Source organism: Carassius auratus, chromosome 29 (assembly GCF_003368295.1).
Source record: "Carassius auratus strain Wakin chromosome 29, ASM336829v1, whole genome shotgun sequence".
In the NCBI taxonomy this organism is placed as follows: Eukaryota; Metazoa; Chordata; class Actinopteri; order Cypriniformes; family Cyprinidae; genus Carassius; species Carassius auratus.
Window position 1 is genome coordinate 14,865,116 of NC_039271.1, and position 7,427 is coordinate 14,872,542.

The following is a 7,427-nucleotide window of genomic DNA, read 5'->3' on the forward strand; positions in this document are numbered from 1 at the left end:
ACATGGGCCCTTAAATTTGGCTCAACTGGGGAGGGGGAAAAACTGGATTGAGCAAATTAATGAGGTAAATGTAATGATCTAAAATGATCAAAGGCAATCGGTGTTGAGCAAGTACAGGCAACCAATTAGGAAGATAAGCCCAGAAACAGACTTAAATATGCAACATGGCAAACGATGAAAGACAGGGTCGGCTTGAATGTACTAAATTCCCTAAACGAAATAGTCGAGTTATGCAGCAAGATGACTCTGAGTGTACTGGTTGAGGACAGAGATTAGAGGAGGATTGCAGAAACCTTGAAATCCCACAAGAACAAACGGTTTTGAAAAGGCACAATGTGACGAGCCGCTAACTCTTTTGAGCGAATGCTCGAGCATTGCAAATCTGACACCACAGAATGCAGGTGAAATAAATAAACGAATAGCTCAATTAAGTTAACAAAGTCTTTGTGAAATTTTACAAATTTTCCTGGCCTTTGTGATGAAGGGCATCAACTCTTGATGTGTATTCAGGAACACTTTCTTCTTGCTTTCAAACGACAAATGCTCGTCATTATTATTCAGTGTGACAGAAGCATGCCCTCTCATTTATTCTTGATTGATAAAAGTGTCAAGGCAACCCAGCCCTCACACACTTTCACTTTCAACAGAGGACCGGTCAAGTGTTTCTGCATGATAGATGAGCACTGTCACCAAACTATCCATAGCAAACATTTAGCTTTCATCCTCTACCATCTACAGACTCACACAGAGCTTGGAGTTTATTATTGATGCCCAATAAAGTGATAAACAGTCTCACATTGCCAGATTAAAGGTACAGGTTGTAGGACCTGCCACGAGAGGGCGCACTATCAAAACAATAATAATCACGTGGTTTGATGATGCTAAGAAGGAGCGTGAAATGATGGTATTTGTTGTCTTCTACCCAACCGCTGACGGCCATCATTCAGACGGAAAGATGCGCGAGTAGATTACATACAAAGTCAATTCAAAGACGCGATCAGACTATGGATCAGACACGTCCTCGCGCAGGTCTAGAGATGCAATGCCCAGCGTTTGGAGTGTATGCCCCATAATACTAATCTTGTTGATTGTTATAATAGCATACGTTTTCTGTAAAGATATGAATCAAAACAACTCAACTGTCCAGTAAAACACAAGCGAGATCGGCATCTCTTTTTCTAGTTGAAGTTTGTCGCGAAGCTACTTCCGCATTTGTCCACGACAATTTTGTCATGTGGTTTCTACGTCAGTAAAGGCAGTAACAAAGGGTAACTAACGTCATTGACAGGTGACTGCACTGCCCCGTGTCACTGTTTAGAATGGGAATTATTTTCATGATTTACAAGTAGTTGAAAACATTAGAGATTGTTAGTAATCAGCTGGACAAAATATATAACACTAGCCTAGTGGTTTTTGAATATTTTACTGCAAATATCTTACAAATTGTACCTTTAAAGTACATAAATTCTGGTCCACATTCCTGTTTATTCTGGGCATTCACTTAGACAGGATGAGACCATCTGACTGACATATAAAGCAATTATCCATAGTTTGTTTTGTGTGCAATAGTTTAAATGGTTATCCAAAATAGAATACACAAATATAAACACACGAGAAAAATAGTAAAAATGACGCATGTCCTCAAATACTTAAAAAATTACAAAACATAACAGTTTATGAGAGAGTTAGGTGTTATTCATTAATAACTGATAATTGTGTGTTTTTTACTGTACAGTATGTGGGCAGAAAAGGTTTTCACACTTTTTTTATTATTCAAAACATGCATACATGCAAAAATAAATAAAAAATGTACATCAATTTTGTTACTTAACACTTTTCATGTTTCTAAGGTGACCAAGAGTCTGTCATTCTATTATTCTATTAATATTACTTTTAACAGCTTTGTTAGTTGTCCTCTAGGCAAAGAGTTAAAAAAAAAAGAAAAACTTTATTTCAGAGAAAAAAATGCTCCACATTGAGATGCGTCAAAGGGATGAGTTGGAAGAGTTGGAAAAGTTGGACCTCTGGTCAAAATTCAATCCATACATACTTATATTCATCAAGGATGCTTTAAATTGATTAAAAGTATGTAGTGGCAGTAAAGTCATTTATAATCTTAAAATTTCTGTAACACTTTAGTATAGGGACCAATTCTCTCTATTAACCAGATTCTTATTAGCATGCCCCTTATTAACATATGGGCTGTTTATTAGTAGTTATAAAGTATTTATTCAGCGTGACCACATTCTACATCCCTAATCCTACCCAATACCTAAATTTAACAACTACCTTACTTACCATTAATAAGCAGCAAATTGGGAATTTATTGAGGCAAAAGTCATAGTTGATGGTTTGTTGACAGTGAGAATTGAACCTTAAAATAAAGAGTGACCACTACTTCTATTGTGACACATGATATAGAGTTTAGTAATGGCTGTTGAGAATTCAGCTGTGCCAGCACAGGAAAAAGTTTCATACTAAAATATGAAACTTTTATTTTAAATAAATGCAAATTACAAACCTTTGCTGCAAAATAATTCAAATTTTCACTTTTGCAGATGGGATGACACCCACTGACACACTGTGGACCAAAGTTTATCCTAAATTCAGAAGAAGAAAAAATGTAAAGTGCAAACTTACTGGTGATTCATTAAAACATCTCCACAAACTTAATGAACAAATCCATTCACACACAAGGTTAATAAAAGAGACCCAAACTCGTCATAAAAAAAAAATAATAATAAAAAACCTTCAGTGAAAATATTCCACAGACTTCTCCAGCTTTCTGGATATTTGCATGTCCCAGAATAGCTCATTTATTCAGAAGTGCAGAGAGAGGGCAGGGGAGGGGGGCATGCAGCTGACCTGCCACACAACTGGAACTGCCAGGAATTATCCTCAGATCCCATCCAACTAAACTCAAACACTGGACCCCACTAGAGTTCAGCAAGCACTTAAATCCAATAAGCACACAGCACAGATGCACGCTTATCCAATCAGAGACCCATACAAGCCCTGAACTGGGACAGGGAGTGAGAGCATCATGGGTCACACGCAGCTGTACAGACGTCCGGCCCAAAGCCACCAGAGTGACGGCCTGAACACATGGCCAGTGCTTCACTGCTGGGCTGCCTGCACAATCCCAGCCCAGTTACTTTGTTCTCTTTTTTTTTTTTTTCACCCCTCATGATAATGACGACCTGTCCCAGATTCTGTGGTTATGAGAAGAATCACATCAGTTGTTTGTCAAAACACAATCACAATGCACTTGGCAGACGGCTCGCCAGAGGAGAGCAACGGGTAGAGATATCGCTCAATTTGCCAACAATTGAATATTTTATGGTTTCGTAAAGAAACTTAGTGTCTTTCATCCGTTCTAATCCGGTCCTCAAAATTGGGGTATTATGGTTCCCAATCTATTTCTGCTGTTCTATAAGCCAGCTTCTGCATGGTTAAGTAGAGACAATGTTAAGACAAGCCTTTTAAGCCCATTAGCCTTATAATTCATATGTCTTGGCAAATGCTATTCAGCGTACTCCAGGATCTGCTTCCTGCTGGCTTACTGGAGTGGGAGAGAGAGGGAAAGAGAGTAAGTAAGAAAGGTGGGAGGAAGTGCAAGCTTTTCGCTCATGCTAAAGAGAGAGAGAGAGAGAGAGAGAGAGAGAGAGAGAGAGAAATGGAAAAGGAAAAGAATGCTCTAGCAGGCCGCCACATGTTGAAGAATTTGTTTACCGTTTCCTGTCCTGTGATCAACACACAGTTCAAATGGACAACAGAAGAGATGTGGCGGGTGAAAATGATTCTGATCTATTCTTCTGTACTATCTATGTGACATTAAAGGAAATATTTTTCAACAATGCTATGAAATTACTTCAGAATATGAGTCACATTTATGGGTTATTTACACCTAAAAACTTAAGACATGAGGCACTGGAACTAAAGAAATTAAAGGATTTTCCTAAGAGTTTAACTTCTTTTGTAACCTAAAGGCTGTGCTTTTAGAATGACATGAGTTTGTGAGGAACTGAAAAAGATGCAAACGTGGCAGTCGAACAAGTTTTCAGTGCCCATTATAATGGCATGGAAAAGAGCAGCTGGCACGTTCTTCAAAACTTCTCTTTTTCAGATTCACATGCGGTTTGAAACTAAATGACGGCGAGTGATTGAAAAAAACAAAACAGAAAATGTCCTGGCTCTTAGAAATTCCCCCTAGGAAGCACTCAGAAACTTTTCTTGGTCTATCTTGTTTTACTTTTTATTATTGAGTTACACTCAGTTAAACAGCCATGATTTTTATTTTGAGTGTCAGTTCATATGTGGCCTTAGGGATAAGGAACATACCTGGTCTATAATACTGCTGTGTCTGAGTGATGTATTCACAGAACCAGTTAAGTGATAATCTGAAGTCCAATGTGAATTTATCCATCTGAATGAAAGGAGTGAATAAGAGAGAGAGAGAGAGAGACAGAGAGAGAGAGAGAGAGAGAGAGAGAGAGAGAGAGAGAGAGAGAGAGAGAGAGAGAGAGCATGCAGAGTGATTTTTCTCTCCCTCCCTGCAATCGGAAACCAATCCCTGATACTGCATGGAGATATGGTGAAACTCTGCGACTAACACAGCTTAAAATAACTATTACAGCATGATATGTTCAAGGTTTTTTTTTCTTCAAATAGTTCTATTTGAGTACTGGTTTTAAAACCAGCAACATCCAAGATCAAATGTCTGGTTATGTACTTAGAGAAGAATTCATTCAGAACAAAGTAAATGGGCTTTAAATGAAGAAACACAAATTGCCTCTTAAAAGAGACTCTTAGAAGTGCCTGAGAAAGGAGAAAAAAAAAAGAAGAAAAAAAAAAGTCTTTATGCAAATTATGACGGAATTATGAGGCAATGCTTTGTGGGTAATAGCCAAAACTCACTTCATGTACAGTGTTAATAAACATTTGCCAAAAAAGGAACAGCCTCGGTGCATTCATCATGACCCCATTAAAAAGAAAAGCTAGATTAATTGACAAAACAACAAATATCATGGTGTATTTCCATTAGAATTCATAGGAACTTTATTTCTCTTTTGCTTGTTGAGCCCTTGTCTTCCTATTACATTACATTTAATTCCTATAATAAATTATAAAAATCACACCAGTTGATTATCTGACTACTTTATCACAACGTTTATGAATTTGTGAACACTGAAATCAATCATCAACGTATTAGAGCCAACACAGTAATATATGACTTACTCGAGCAAATTACTTCTCTCCCCTCAACACAAGACAGCGTTAATTTTTCATTAGATTTGTGTGTGAACTCAGCAGCTGGAATTTATGGAGTTCACTGCGATCTGTTTTACACCATTAAGAACTATTCAAATATTTTTTTAAATCATACCTTTTATGCGAAAGTCATAATTTGTAAGAGCAAAAAAAAAAAAAAAAAAAAAAACTGTACATAGATTGATAGATTATACAGTACATGCCTAAAATTATAAAATGATGATTGGTGTAACAATTTGAACATGCACATCACAAAGTCCTGTTTCGAAAGTTTCCATAAAGTTTCATTTTAGAAGTCAAATAATATTCATGTCTTATTTAAATGTCACAAAGCCTTTTAGATTCAAATTACGTTTCCCCATATTAAGTGATTTTCAATCCAACAATTCAAAGATGCATTTGCTGATATAATAGCTTTCCTCTAATCAGCAGGATAACCATCAACTTATTTTTCAAAATGAAAGTTCACTACAAATAAATAAAATCCACTTTGTTTAACACTATGGTGCTAGTCACCATTGCACATCTGCCTTCTGTTCATATTAGGCAGTTTAATTTTTCAACAGAGCAATAAAGTTTCTTACTGTATCCTATAACTTTTTTTTTTAATTACAACAATGTAAATTTATTATAATGTTATCTTAATTCTGAGTGTTTGTTCTACTTTATATTGTTTTCAAAATAATGAATAGCCCCTGGGCTTGCAGAAAACATTTCATAAACTCTTCAAAGTGACAAATCAGAATTTGGAGGAAAGGCATCTAGTATATTAGTTTAATAAATACACGTGTGCACATATAGCCAAATGTACCTAAATGAAAAGTAATCAATTCTGAGCTGATAAGAATGGTTTAACTGACTCCTTATGGATTGAGATCTGCAGTGGTTTGAGACAGGAGTGATCGAGTTGCTGATGAACAGAGAGAAACGCGCTCTAATCCCAGCTGGATTACTAGGACTATGGAAAGGGAGAAAGATCGTCCCTGCCCGTTAACGTCGCTCAACAACAGCCGCGTCTCCGAGCGCGCTCACACCGACCACCAAAACACACGCACATATCACAAGTTTAAAGTTCAATGCTGTCTCAATTCACTCACCTAATGCTGTGTACGGCTTCGTCCACGTGTCTCGAAGGAAAACGACCCTCCGGGAGAGGTGAACAGGGTCGGGATGTTTTATTTGGGTTGACTTGCGCTGGTCTCTCAAGGACGAGGTGAAATCATGGGGCTGGTCACACACAAACAACAACGCCAGACATATTACAAAAGGCAAAGACTTGGGGGAGGAGAAGTCAATTTGTTTCGTGCTCTAAACAACAGGCTCTGAGCCAAGAGTGGGCTACCTTAGCGCCGATACTCGGTTGAGCAAAGCACGTGTGTCAAAATTGGACCATTTCAATCCAAAACACTGTGCTCGGCTGAAGCGCTACATGAGGCGCATCGCGAGCTACAGGCGACGTGACGTTTGTAGCTACTTCAAGAGCTTTCCGAATATCATTCTCGTATCGAGTTTCTCTTTCAGGTAATGTCAGATATTTCCGTCTAAACACAGACTGTAAGTCATATCCCGCACTCGAAAACTGCATTTGGGATGTCTAAGTATGAGTGAGAGTGTAGGTCAGTTTTGGCACTTTAACCCTTCTTTACTGGGGGTCTAATCAGCGCGAGCCCCTCCAGGTGCTTTATATTAAGGCGCATGTGCCGCGCGAGCGCTTTAAAAACGTCAAAAACCGTCATGTCATATTCTCTCGCGTGCGGCAGTGGCTTGCCATAATTGCCTGTCCGTGAATCTCTATAAAACTGGCTGAAATTACTGTCGGGAAATGGGGAAATGTTTTATGCCTGTGTGCCGGTGCGCACAGGTGTTCACCGCGCGACCGTCATGAGCTCGTGCCAGTTTCCCACACGCGCCCTGTTTGTTTGAATTCACCTACGAGCATCTCTGCTACAGGCTTGCGTAGGCTCATATTTTCAGCTGTACTTAAAATTGGTTTATTCAGGTATTTATAATTACTGATACTAATTGATTTAATAGTAGGCTAAAGTATTCATAACATTTTTTGAATCATGAAACAGTTTGCCACATGCCAATAAAAACAAAAGAAGCATTTGATTACAAATCTGCACATTAGATTCCTAAAATGAAATTTGCTACCG

At 38.2% G+C, this 7,427-nt stretch overlaps 1 long non-coding RNA gene across 1 annotated transcript in view; it reads right to left on the minus strand.

Annotated features, from left to right (window-relative positions):
* Window positions 1–7,147, minus strand: part of LOC113048187 (uncharacterized) — a 35,647-nt gene extending 28,500 nt beyond the window's left edge. Inside the window, exons 1-2 of the long non-coding RNA XR_003276412.1 lie at window positions 6,614–7,147; window positions 6,369–6,498 (exon numbers count right to left, since the gene is read on the minus strand). This is a non-coding gene — a long non-coding RNA (uncharacterized LOC113048187). The remainder of the gene's footprint in view (window positions 1–6,368; window positions 6,499–6,613) is intronic.
* Window positions 7,148–7,427: the final 280 nt, after the last annotated feature.